Raw genomic sequence first — 14,639 nt, 5'->3', positions numbered from 1 at the left:
ATCCCCGATACAGAAATCTGCAAACCGTTAGGTCTCCAACAATCACAGACCCCTGATGGTGTTTACCAGGGATGCCCTCAGGGAAGGTTTTGAAAAGTCTGGAAGGGCTTTCTCCAGACAGAGTTGTCCGTGCAGAAAGGGCTGGAGATGAGGTGAGGGATGTCAGACTGAAATCAGAAAAGATTTTGGCCAAGGAACGGAGACTCACTTGCTTTCCATTAATCATTTTTAAAAAGCTTTTTAAAAGCTTTTTAATGAAATGAAATATACAGAAAGGGTACATATTATTAGCGTACAGGTTAATGAATTTTCACAAAGAACACAGCAAGGTGACCAGCACTCAGAACTGCAACAACAACAAGAAAACCAGAGTATCACCAGCACCGCCCCCCACCCACAGAACACCCTCTTAGACCTCCTTCCCCAGAGGGAGACTACCTGATTAGTTTGCCTGTTTCTGTGCTTTATACAAAAGAAAGTGAACAGCGTCCACCCTGTAGTGCCTGGTTCCTGTCACTTGACGCCATGTTTATGAGAGTCACCCACATGGTGGTATTCGCAGCAGGCGGCTCCTTCCCACCGTTGCGATGTCTTCCACTGCGTTGAATGTGGCTCAGATTATTCATTCTCTTACTGATGGGCGTTTGGTCCATACGCTGTGACCCAAAGGTTATTATTGTCTGGCTTGGGAAGTTTGTAAAAGATAACCCCATGTTTGAGTGAGACACTCAGGGGATTTTGTGGCAGCACAGGGAAAGAAAATAGGGAGCCATTTCATTTGCTGAGACCTCTGGCTCTGTTCTATGCTGCTTTCACTTACCCCCCTCCCCTGGCTCAGGAAAAATTGTGAGTGTAACTGTCACAAGCAGGGTGAGATTTGGAGTCCCAGAAAATGAGGGAGAGCCTGGGGTGTGCAGGGAGTGGACACAGGAAGGTGTGCGTGTATGTCAACTTCAGAGACGCCTCTGGTCATGGCAAAAGTCCTCCCCAAATATCTCAGAGCAGCTAGGACACCTCCGTCAACCCCAGGTTATTGTGACTTTAGTCTCTGGCATCTCAGCAAGTATGGATATCGGGCCATTTCTTACCCCCGAAGTTCTCAAGAAAAAACGAGATCATGAGCTGTGTATTTGATCCAATGAGGCTTAAATCAAGCCCTAGCACATTAACTTTCCTGTTTTTAATAGAGTTCTGACCAAAAGCTTTCTCTAGCATGTAGCTCAGATTGTTCTCCCTTCCCCAAGATCACAGCTACTCTGCTTCAGATCTCTTTGGGGATTCTAAAATACTAACTGCTCACTCAGTTTCCAATAATTTGAGGCAAAACTAGCGTATTTTCAGACAGTTTCCCTTTATCTGGGTGCAAATAATACACTAGTTTCCCCTCATCTGTGGTTTCAGTTACTCCCGGTCTGGAGCTAGATGATCCCCCCGATGCATCAGAAGGGCCGCAGCAGCCCAACACCGCAGCACAGCACCAACATCAGCCGCCTCGCTTCATCTCCTCACATAGCCATCTTACCCTCTCACAGCACCTCAAGCAGAAGGTGAAGGCGACACAATAAGGTATTTTGAGAGAGAGAGAGAGAGCCCACATTCACATAACTTTTATTACAGTTATTTTATTACAATTATTATTTTATTTATTTACAATAAAATTACAAATTTATCATTACAAATAATAAATTTACAATTTATTATTTTATTACAATTATTACAATTGTTCTATTTTATTATTATTTATCACTGTGAATCTCTTACTGTGCCTAATTTATAAATTAAACCATAGCAGAGGTGTGTACGTATAGGAAGAAGCGCAGGATATATGGGGTTCAGCATCATCACTGTGCTTTCAAGGCATCCGCTGGGAGTCCTGGGACATATCCCCTGTGGCGAAGGGAGACAACTGTATACCTAAATACTTAAGAGAGGAGACTCTTAAAATTTGACTCTCTGATCATCAGTGCATAAATTCAAAGTGGCTTTTGGATCTAAAGATAACAAGAGTCCTCATTTGAAGAAGGAAGCCTGGGAAAATAGGAGGAAGTGAAGTGTTTAGATTCACTGGTTTGGAAAGACTTTTAAAATATATCAGTAGCGAGAACTTATTCATGTTTATTTCTTGGGAAGGCTTTGAAGAAGTTACATGCAAATCCTCAAGGATTTTAAGCATTATTTCATAAGGAATGTGCTACTGTTTATAAATACAAATGTATGAGATGAGAGCAAATATTTTTTAAATGAATTATGACTTTCAATGATCTTTTTTTTTTCCTGAACTTCTTTGACTGCATCCATCTTTTGACTTGTTTTTTTTTCCAAACTTTGTGAGCCCTCCAATGATGACAGATGCTGGTTTATGGAACTTTCTAAAAGGACATCTAAAAGACAAATTAATGACTTCTTGGGTTGCTCAAGTACCCATGGTTCACAAGCATCCAAGACTCCTGATTATGTTAAAGTACAAAGGCTTAAAGTATATAAATATGACAATAATATTTAAAATAATTATAAAAATAATCATAACATTATAAATAATTATAAAAATATAATAATTATTATTGTTATAATAGGGTGTGTGGATCTTGAAAAACTAAAAGAAACAGAAGGTTATTCCTGCCCATGACTATAAGTTCTTCAAGCTAACATTTTCTGTGCTTTTAACTTTTGTGCCCGCCACTGTGTACTTTCATGCATTTTAAAAACTGATCTTCAGGGCACCTGGGTGTCTCAGTCATTAAGCATCTGCCTTCAGCTCAGGTCATGATCCCAGGGTCCTGGGATCGAGCCCCACATCGGGCTCCCTGCTTGGCAGGAAGCCTGCTTCTCCCGCTCCCGCTCCCCCTGCTTGTGTTCCCTCTCTCGCTGTGTCTCTCTCTGTCAAATAAATAAATAAAATCTTTAAAAAAAAAAAAAACCCTGACCTTCACAATGACTCTGTAGGGCAGGTAACAGTATCATCTCCATTTTACAGATGAGAAAACCGGACGTCAAGAGGTGAACACCTCGCCAAAGTTACAAGATTGTGAATGGCAGAGGCAGAACTTGAATCCAGCTCTGGCTACAGCCTGAGCCTCCACCCTCTTGTTATCTGCTGCCACCATGTACAAGTTGTCCATGAAGGCTGATGCCAAGGCAGTTAGCCTGAACATCATGCTCTGGGGAACCAAAGGCTTAAATTGTTAACTCCAAAGGTGAGGACAATTTCCACTGAATTTGTTGAAAATAATGAGATCTAGTTCTCCAACAATTTAAGGGACAAAGTCAGTATGAAAATTGCGTCTTGATTTTGTCTCTCTTTTTCAGCAGGTAACATGAAGAAAATTCCATTTGGGGAATGAGGACTATGATGTCCACTGAATGTCTATTCTGTGCTGTGTGGTACTAGGAATAGAGAAGTTAACAAAATGTGGCTCCTGCATCAAAACGCAGTAACATGGGACTAATGCATCTGTGACACCAGGCAAACGAAGGTTCTGCATCTTGACTCTGCAATTACTACAAATCTCTTTAGGATTAATAACCCACAGTGGACCCCTCTTTGTCTAACCTGCTAAAGTGAGTTCTTTCTTACCGTATGAGGAATTCATCAATAGCATCATCAAAAGACAGCATAAGAATGCAAATATTTGGTTCCTTTATTTTTTTTTTTTTTTAAAGATTTTATTTATTTATTTGAGAGAGAGAGAGAATGAGAGACAGAGAGCATGAGAGGGAGGAGGGTCAGAGGGAGAAGCAGACTCCCTGCCAAGCAGGGAGCCCGATGCGGGACTCGATCCTGGGACTCTAGGATCATGACCTGAGCCGAAGGCAGTCGCTTAACCAACTGAGCCACCCAGGCGCCCTATTTGGTTCCTTTAAAGGCTCATTTCCAAGTTTTTCCCCCAAACATTTACCCCAAGTATGTATCTCTCTCCTCCCATCTTCCCAACTGGAGTAGCCTTGTGCTGAAATCAGCATTAAAAATACAAATTCTTCCTTAGGCAGAATCCATACTCCGCTCTCTGTGGAGAATTCTAGAAGATGAGAGACAAAGTGGTAGAACTAACCCTATAGAGCACCTGATCTGTCCTTTCTTTTAAAAATGGAATAACTAAGACTCTGAGAAGCTAAGTAGCTTGTCTATGGTCAGAGGGAAATAAACAACAAACCCAAGACTTAAATTCAGGCCATTTTTCCTCCTACAACACTGCAGTGCATGCCAACTCCAGTGCGTTGGTCAGAGAAGTTTCTGATAAGAGCTCTGGCTCATCACTTTGCACAATGCTCAGAACAAAGCAGATTCTTGGTGAAAGTTGGTTAAGTAAATACATGTGAGGGGACTCTCAGCTTCTGGTTTACCCCTCATTACCTCCCCACTAGGCCTGTCCTACACTGCATCTTCCTTTCCTTCCTGAACTACATTGCCCAACAATGCTAATACCACTCTTGTCTGAGCAGCAATAGTGGGGACAGCATCTCTGGAAATACGTTTATTACATAGTCAGAGATGGAGACCACTCAGAACTCTTTAGTCGGTACATTAACGAGGATATATTTTACTAGTGAACCCCCAGATGTGCCACATAGAGCTGAAGTAAGGATGTTTTAGTAGTAGGGGTCAGTGACAAATCCAGGGCCTAGAGGATAGAGAGAAGTGAAAGAATACAAAATCTAGAGAAAATCAGTGAGTTAACAGACTTGCTCAAGGTCACACAACTAGTTGATACAAGAGTGGGGACTTGAACTCTGGCATTGAGATTTCTCTGGAAGCTCCACACAATGCTGCTCTCCCAATAGACCAGAAGCCACTGTGCCTAGTTTGAGGTGTTACAGAGGAGTAAAGGATGGCACACAAGCCTAAAGGACAGGGACAAAAGAGGATGCATGTCATCAATAGAAATATCTATGGAGAACCTACTTATTGTGAGTTAGACACTTGTTATAAACTGAATTGCATCCTCCCCTCAACCATTCATATTGAAACCCTAAGACCCAGTGTGACTGTATTTGGAGACAGGGCCTTGAGGAGATAATTAAGATTAAATGGGGTCACAAGTATGGGGCCCTAATCCAATAGGGCTGGTGTCCTTATAAGAAGAAGAAGATGCAACAGGAGCATGTGTGAAAAGAGGAAAAGCCATAAGAGGACACAACAAGAAGCCATCTGCAGGCCAAAGAGAGACCTCAGGAGAAACCAAACCTGTTGGCACATTGATCTTGAACTTCAAACTTCCAGAACTGTGAGAAAATAAATTTCTGTTATTTAAGCCACCCAGTCTGTGGCATTTTGTTATGGCAGCCTGACCTAATACAACAAAGATGGCCAAAGTGAAGGGGCTGCTGAAGACTACCTCAGTATCCTTCTGTTCCAAGCTTACCCAGGCCCAGGGAGAAGATGGGGAACTGACACACAGTTGAAACTTAACCAGGTATTTTCAAGTTAACCAGGCCCATGTTAAAACAAAAAGCAAAAAGACATAAAAAATGGTGAAAGTTGTAGACAGCCATGAACAATTTCTCTTTTTTTCCTGTGACTTATCTGTCTGTACATCCTTTAATTAATTGCCTTGTTTCCTTGATATTTATTTATAAGAACAAACATTTGTCTCAGAAAACTCATTTCCCGACATTTTAGAATAAATCTAAACTATTTGAGGCCTTAGGTGGTCAAATGTTTAGAAAATGTTTATGCCAAGGAAAGGATAAATTCCATTGAAAGAATCTGTGGAAGGACATTAGCAAAAGTGGCAGAGAATGGACCTCTGAAAATCCCCGTAAAAGCAGTGAGAACACTTGCAAAAATTGTCAGAATTAACTTTTTCAGAACTCTGAAAATTAATCAAAGGTTTATGGCAATCTGAGAAGAGTCTATTCAAGAAGAAAGGCTCAATCTCAGTAAGACCAGCAAGCTTTGTGACATTTTAACTTGCTCTATCTCCATTTCTCCTCTGCAACCCAAAAGTAGACTTGATAACCAGTGGCCCTCAAGCACAGTGGAAACCAGCAGTGTGGCAACCACTGGATGGGGCAGAATGGGGTTGGAGCTCCTTCAAAGCTCTGTTCTCAGAGAATTGGCATTATTTGGTCTATCTGGTCATTCTTAGAAGACCCCACTCACAAAGCTGTCTTTACTTGGATTGACTTGGAACTTATCCACTATGAAGAGTCTTTTCCCAGAATCATTAGTTGTAAACATTACAGCTGCCTAGAGTGGCAAATAAGAGTTGGGTCAAACAATAGGCTAACCAAAAGAAAAAGGTGGGAACTAAGATATCTATAGGGAGCTTTGAAAAGCTTTCACATATTCCTGGGAATCTAGGAGGATTCATGCATGGCCAGGGTCATGAACATGTTCAAAAAAAGACCTGAGAAGGGACCTAAATTCTCACCTCTGGCTGACCTTGAGGCTCTGCACAAGCAGGAAGTGAAGGCTAAGAGTTGGAAACTGCCAGGGTGCATGGGTGGCTGAGTCGGTTAAGTGTCTGACTCTATTTCAGCTCAGGTCATGATCTCAGAGTTGTGAGATCAAGCCCCATGTCAGGTTCTGTGCTGGGCATGGAGCCTGTTTAAGTTCTCTCTCTCCCTCTCCCTCTGTCCCCCTCTAAAAAAAAAAGATTTGGAAATTGCCTATCTGAATGTTGAAGGTGTGCCCCCAAATACACAGAGCTCCTCAGCAATGTCCTACACATTTAATGAAATTTCTGTTGAATCACTAACTAACCACTAAGCTAAATGAGCAGAGAATTCAGTGGCCACACATGACAAAGTATACAGAATTAAACTGCAGACTTAGTTCAGAAAAACCACTAAACAAATCAACAGCAACAAAACATGCTGGGAGAGGATAGAATGATTTCCAGTGTTACCACATTATATTTTTTAAATATACAATTTTTAATAAAAAATATGAAACATGCAAAGAAACAAGAATACACGGTCTATATGGCCTTTTTTTCAGTGGAAAAATGCAGTCAGTAGAAACAATCTCTGAGGAAGCTCAGATGCTGGACTTACTAGACAAAGACTTCAAATCAGCTATTTTAAATATGTTCAAAGAACTAAAGAAAACCATGTCTAAAGAACTAAAGGCAATATGAGAAGGATGTCTCACCAAATAGATAGGAATTATAAAAAAGAACCAGGTTCTCTGAAGTTAAAAAATGTAGTAACTGAAATGTAAAAATTCACCACAGGAATTCAACAGCATATTTAAGTTGGCAGAAGAAAGAGGCGATGGATTTTAATATAGGTCAACTGAGGTTATACAGTCTGAGGAAAAGAAAAAAAAAAGAATGAAGAAAGATTAACAGAGCTCCCAGAGACCTGTGGGACACCATCAAGCATACCAAGATATGCATAATGACAGGTCCTGAAGACGAGGACAGAAAGGGATAGGAAAAATATTTGAAGAAATAATTATGGAAAACTTTCCAAATTTCATGAAAAACATAATCTACACATCCAAGGAGCTAAAAAGAAAGAAAGAAAGAACAAAAATCGTCCAAGTAGAATAGGCTGAAAAAGATTAACACTTAGATCATAATCAAACTGCTAAACTCTAAAGACAAAGAAACAATCTTGAAGGCAGCAAGAGTCTTGATAAGATTATCAGCTGATTTCTCATCCATGACCATGGAGGCCAGAAGGCAGTGAGGGATGCCATATTCAGGGATGATATACACAGAGTACTGAGAGAAAGACATCACAAGAATTCTATGTCCAGCAAAACTATCCTTAAAGAAATTAGGACATTCCCAGATAAAAACTGAATTTGTCACTAGTAAACCTGACCTACAAAACATATTCCTTCCTTCAGGCTTAGGTGAAAGTCCTCCAGACAATAACTTGAATTCATATGGAGAAATAAAAAGCACTCGTAAAGATAACTGCATTGTAAATATGACAGACAGTATAAATGTATTTTTTTGTTTGTAACTCATTTTCTCTTATTTGGTTTTTCTTAAAGATTTATTTATTTATTTATTTGAGAGAGCGTGGGGTGGGGAGGCAGGGGCAGAGGGAGAGGGAAAGAGAGAATCCCAAGAACACTCCCCACTGAGCCTGACACAGGGCTTGATCTCACAACCCTGAGGTCACAACCTGAGCTGAAAAGAAGAGTCAGATGCTTAATTGACTGAGCTACCCAGGTGCCCCTTCACCTATTAATTTAAAAGACAACTGTATAAAACAATAACTATAAATCTGTGTTTATAGGCATACAATGTATAAAGATGTAATTTTTATGAAAATAACAGTGAAGGAGTGGGGAGAGAATGAAGCTATAAAGGAACAAAATTTTTATATACCTCTAAAAGTAAGTTGTTATTGGGACACCTGGGTGGCTCAGTCGTTAAGCGTCTGCCTTCAGCTCAGGTCATGATCCCAGAGTCCTGGGATCGAGCCCCGCATCAGTTTCCCTGCTGGGCAGGAAGCCTGCTTCTCCCTCTCCCACTCCCCCTGCTTGTGTTCCTGCTCTTGCTATGTCTCTCTCTGTCAAATAAATAAATAAAATATTTTTTAAAAAGTAAGTTGTTATTGTTCACACTTAGAACACTTACAGAATGTTATAAGTTGTCAATTGTAATTCCCAGGGCAACCATTAAGAAAATAACGTGAAAGAATCCGTGGTACAGATGGTTTAGTTAAATCCAGCAAACTTTACTGATATATAAAACAGGGCTAGAACCAGTATGAAATAGTAAAATCTCTGAAGAGAGGAAGTTCTTCACTGAGGATGTCATTTTTATTGATTTCTCAACACATGGTGACTAGAAGAGCAAACAAAGTGTTCTTTCATTCACTTTAAATCAATGTACTGTGTGGGCCTATTATGTGTCAGGTTCTGTTTGACGCTGCAAAATAGAGGCTTAGTGGAGTCTGTCTTAATGAAAAGCTCTCTATTTTTGTTATTTAATTTCCTAATGACTCAGGTCTCCCTTGATCAGCTCTCTTGTTAATCACCATCATACTCATTCTAATCTATTTATTCACTCAGCAAAAACGCATTGAGCTCCTGTTATGTGTCATCCATTGGAGGTACAGTGGTAAGCAAGGCAGATGGAGTTTTTGCCCTCCCGGTCTCAGGGAATTTATATGTAATATGTAAGGTCATGTAGTATATATAAGGTAATGGCAGGGGGTGAGTGTGCTAGAAAGAAAAAAAAACAGGGTATAGGGTGGGGATGCTTTTAGATAAGGGGGGTCAGGAAAGAACTCTCTAGATAAAGAACTTCTGAGGGATGAACAGAAACCTAAATAAAATGCAAAGATCTGGGGAAGGAGAGTTGCAGGAAGAGAGGACAAGTACAAAGCTGAGGTGGGAATGAACTGGGCCTGCGAGGTGAGTAGGGAGGCCAACATCAGTGGAGTCTCTTTTCTCAGTCTATGCCTTGGATTCAGCGTGCCCTTCCATGCCTGCTGCCACAACCCCTATCCTGACCTGTGGCACTCACGTGGCACTCACATCTAACTTTCTTCGGGAATCTTCTCATCGTTCTTGCCCCAAGTCTGTGTCGCACACAACTCATCCTAAACCCGCTGCCAGAATGGTTTTTCCAGAACAATTTCATCATGTCACCTCACAGTCAAGAAGTTGGCTTCTTAGACAATGGCTTCTTAGAGCTGCTAAGCCCTTCAGTTCCTCCACACGCATTTCCTGGTTTCCTACTATACCTCAGACACTTTTCTAGCCACCGTGCATGCATTAATGCACAATGAAAACCAGGTCCCTGCTCTCACAGAGCTTATGTACTTGAAGGATAAGACAGACACCAAACAAGTACACCAATAAACATCAAGATAATGTTTAGTGCCAAGAAAAAAAACAGAGAAATAGGGACCAAGGGAGTAATCTGAGGTGGTGTGAGGTGCTCTGAGAAATCTGGGGCCAGGGTCTGTTCCAGGAGTGGGAAAGCAGGTACCAAGGCTCTAACATGGGCCCTTTAGGGGGAAGGGATAGGGTGCTTCCTGTGGGAAGTGTCCCCAACACACCAGGGAAACAAGCCACCTCGCCTCTGAGTGATCATATTTCTATTTGAGTGCTTGTCAACATAGTCAAGTTTGTCTCCCTCTGATAGGCTATGGGTCCACTGAATATAAGAACCATATTTAATTCATATTGTGCCTGGAGGACTGTCTGTCACTGATAAATATCTGTGGATGTGAAGTTAATGGAGCTTAGGGTCCTAATGTGGCAGATAAAGCCATCCATTACTGAGCTCTAGTCCAACCTTCACTCACATTCCTGGATCTTGTTAAGCCAGTGTCCTCACGCCCTGGTTCTCTCTGGGTAAAACGTGACAAAGTTGATGAACTTTAATAAATCAATACAGGTATCCCCTGCCTTCTGAAAGTTTGCATTGCACCACTCTGTTTTTAGGAAAGACCTATATTAGTGGAGGATACGCTTGGCTTTATGCCATTTGGGCTTATGAAAGTTTCATAGGAGCGCTCTACTTTCTAATAGCAGAGGATACCTGCATTACCTGAATATAAAATTCTGGAACACAGATTATTATTTACCTGGTTAGAATCACTTTCTTCTCAAGAATTAACATGGTTTAACTCCTGGATTGAATTAGTTGATTATCTCTTTCAAAAATAGTTTAAGCTTTTGAAATTGATACCCATCAATGTTTTATCTTGATTTAGTAGTTTTGTTTAAAGATGTTGAAAGACTGTCACTGATCTATTCATCCAATTAATATTATTAGTAGTCAATATTATTTTACATACTTCTACATGCTAGGTATAATACTTGTTCCTGGGTATAAAAGGGTGAATAAAATACATATGTTCTGTTGCCCTTATGGACTTTATAGTCTTGTCAGGGATACAGGTAAGAAACAAAAAACCAAATGAATGTGTAACTACTACTATTCAAGAAACAAACAGCATACAGGATAGAGAATAACAGGGAGAATTTTGCATAGTGTGGTCACAGAAGGCCTGACATTTAAACCGTGACTCAGCTGTGCAAAAAAATCTTACAGCTTCTAATAAATTCTAAATAATTTGCTTAATTCTGACAGGCTGTTTCCAATGTCCTGTGGCCGTTAAACTTTTCTATGTCCTTACAGAAAAAGATTTTTGAGGTTTGCCCTACACGAGGGAGAAGTCACTGTGTTTTTACCGTGTACTGTCAGTGGAAAGAGCGAGCACTTACCGAGGAGATGACGCTCTCTTCTCGGCCCCCCTCGAGCATGCGCCTTATCACTGAGCGCAGCTGGGCTGAGTAGCAGCACCTGTGGCCGGGTTTCCGAATGACAGCCATCCCTCGGAGTAGGTCCAAGCATGCAGACCGCCATGAGCGCACACTGGCCCAGTCCCGCAGCCAGCACATCAACCCGTGAGGTTACGCGGTTCACCTGGTGAGGACATGATGTCTGGGGCACACGTGGGGGGCGTTCAGGTTGGATCCTGGTGACCTTGTCAGTCCCAGGGCCACGTGTCTCCTTCCACCCCTGACCAGCGACTTCCCCGCTCTGTGCTGCGGGCCCTGGGAGGGGCCTTGCCAGAGTGTCGACTAATTAGGGTAGATGCTCCACAACCTCACAGAGTTTATCCCGTTAGTTATAAATCCAGCTGCGTGGTTCATTCCGAAGCAGCTCCCGGAATCTGCTCAGCAGCAGGACAAAGGACATGCAGAAGCTGGAGGGGCGCGAAGGAGCCGCCGATGGCTAAGCCTGTGCACGCGCCGGCCAGACAGGAAAGTAAGTGTGAACTCGAGAGACCTGAAAAGCAAATGTGGAGCCTTTCCCACCCCCCACCCCCTGCAGTCCTAAAGGGAATGTATGTAAATACTGATTAATAAAGAGAAGGACAGTCAGTCACCGGGCAGGAATTCTTTGACCAAGGGTATTGATCTGGTTTTAAGCAATTTGAGGTGCTATGAGCAGGCACCGCTGGCCAAGGAGCACATCTAGGACTGTTCGGTGACTGCCGATCTGTGATTCATCAAATGAAAACACAGCATGTCTAATCTGGGCCTGTAACAGCTGAAAAGCAGTAAGAACAGCAATACGGGAGTCGGGGAGAGAGACCCTGAGTGGGGCGGGGTGACCTTGGACGAGGTGCCGTCTCATTTCTGCTCAGAGGAGTTATTAACCACTGGGGGAAACACTTGCTTGGTTCCAAGACTAAACTCAACTAAGGATCTTAAATATAAATCTATCATTGTTATGAGAGCTTATAATACCTATAAGCATTTCTTACCAAGTTGGAGTCCTTCTTTCATTCATTCACCAGTATTTGATAAACACCCGCTATGTGCCAGAGAGTCTTGCCGCTGGGACCTCAGCGCCTCCAAAGGAAACAGAGGAAGTCTAGTAGGGTGGGGCTGGGGAAGACAGAAAATGAACTAACAATCAAGTGCTATGAAAGGCAATAAGGTAGGTAATAAGTGGGTGAGGATGCCGAGTGACAAGAAGGGGGCCTCAAGAGAACCCCTCTTTAAGGACTATTATATAGAATGGCCAAGGAAGGCTCCTCTGATAAGTGCCATTTGTGCAGAAAGTGCATGGTGAACCCTGGGAAGATGGGCGGAGGGGGAAAGCATTCCAGGCAGAAGGGGAGAAGCAAGTGCAAAGTCCCGGGGGCAGGAGTGTGCTTGGCATGGTCCAGGAACAGCACCAAAGTCGTGTGGCTGTGCAAATGAGGGACAGAATGGTAGGAAATAGACAGAAATGGAGGCAGGAGCCAGACTGTGTGGGGCCTTGTAAGCCACGAAAAGACTGAGATTGGCAAACCGTGGAAAGGTTTTGAGCAGAGAAGTGACGGCATCTAACTTAGACTTGATATCGATCACTCTGGCTGTGTGTGCAACACAGAGAGGAAGCAGGAATACTCCAGGGATGACGTTAGGGTGGTAGATCATTAGCACATTGTTAACATGAGCTTCATCACCCATACCAGGAAGTCCTAGTCAAGGTGAGTTAATAATGCCTTCCTTGAGTTGGAATTCGAAACCATGGAATTTCAATGAATCAGAAAGTTTGTGGGATGGAGTAGTCTTATTACTACACTGTTTGACGTAGTACCCACCAACCACATGTGGCTATTGGGAACTTACAATGCAGCTGGTCTGAATAGAGATGTTCTAGAAGCATAAATTCACTGAGTTTCGAAGACTTGATATAAAAAAAAAAAAAACCCAAAACCAGAATGTAAGATATCTTATTAATAATTTTTATATGACTACATATTGAAATGCTAATGTTTTGGTTATACTGGGTTAAGTAAAACATACTTTTTTCCCCTCTCCTCAAAACCCTTATTACATATAGTGTATATGTCACACAATTAGCATTTTATTAGATATTATTTTTTTTTCTTTCTTTTTTAAAATATTTTATTTATTTATTTGACAGAGAGAGACACAGCGAGAGAGGGAACACAAGCAGGGGGAGAGGGAGAGGGAGAAGCAGGCTTCCCACCGAGCAGGGAGCCCGATGCGGGGCTCGATCCCAGGACCCTGGGATCACGACCTGAGCTGAAGGCAGACACTTAATGACTGAGCCACCCAGGCGCCCCTGTTTTCTTTCTTCTTTTTTAAAAAGATCTTATTTATTTATTTGAGAGAGAGAGAGAGCGAGCATGAGCAAGGGGAGGGACAGAGGGAGAAGCAGACTCCCCATTGAGCAGGGATCCCAATGTGGGGCTCTATCCCAGGACCCTGGGATCATGACCTGAGCTGAAGGCACTTAACCCACTGAGCCACCCAGGTGCCCCTATTGTTTTCTAACAAAAGCCTAATTTCAGCAAATGACAAGGGCTTGTTTTTTTCTTTAGACATTACAGGGCCCAATACACTCTGTTAATCACACAACGTGTGCTTTGTAAATGCTTGATCTTATAACAAAAGGAAGGCCATGAATGCCAAGCTGTTGGCAAGCTGCTCTTAGAAGTCTCAGGATCCAGTTTGTCTTACCATGTGTGGTCAATCCCACAGCAACCTCTAGACAAGTTGCAATAAAAAGAATAATGTGGCTTCTCTTCTCAAAGGAGTCAATTTGGCAAAGCAATGATAAAGGAAAGTAATCTCACTTGTAAGTTAGGACCACATTTTCCAAATGAAGTTAGAAGTTTTGATTACAGGCTCTTTTTCTTCTTCTACCTCTCGTCCCCACAGCCTGCTAATCATTCCTTGTACCAGGATTCAGTCCTGAATTTTCCCTGCTGCCGGTGATGAATGTAGACAACACCTGCCTTCGGGCCCATGGAATCCAGATATTAGGAGTCAGGTTTATCTCCACAACAGGGAGGAGGAAAGTTCTGCTCAGGACTGGAAATTAACTTCATCTGTTTCTTTTTACTTTTTTTCATATTTTATCTCTTACTACAACATATAACAAAAGTAGGTTGGGAATTTTTTTTTTTGCTTTTTTTTTAATGTGGCTACTAGAAAATTTTAAATCACATTTGTGGCTCACATTATATTTCTATTTGGACAACAGTGGTATGATAAACTGAATTATACAAACAAATCCTTTGTTATTTCAAGACTTGATGAAAATGTTTCCAAATGTATTGTCTGTTTCCTAGTTTTAATAAACAGAATCATACAAAGTATAACTAATGTGATTAAATTTACTTTCATTAATGTGGTGTGTCAGTTATCCTTCATCATCAAAGCTTTATTCTAAACATTATTCAGTGGC

The 14,639-nt window shown here is 41.8% G+C and overlaps 1 long non-coding RNA gene across 1 annotated transcript; it reads left to right on the top strand.

Moving 5' to 3' along the window:
• Positions 1-1,497: 1,497 nt before the first annotated feature.
• LOC145721117 (uncharacterized) lies at positions 1,498-3,335 on the top strand. The gene is made up of 3 exons (XR_014144583.1): positions 1,498-1,566; positions 2,975-3,194; positions 3,307-3,335. It is a non-coding gene; the product is annotated as an uncharacterized LOC145721117 (long non-coding RNA).
• Positions 3,336-14,639: the final 11,304 nt, after the last annotated feature.

Source organism: Leptonychotes weddellii, chromosome 4, assembly GCF_054177405.1.
Source record: "Leptonychotes weddellii isolate Sample4059 chromosome 4, ASM5417740v2, whole genome shotgun sequence".
NCBI lineage: Eukaryota > Metazoa > Chordata > Mammalia > Carnivora > Phocidae > Leptonychotes > Leptonychotes weddellii.
Note: the sequence above shows the minus strand (reverse complement) of the source record. Positions and strands in the feature narration are given on the sequence as shown.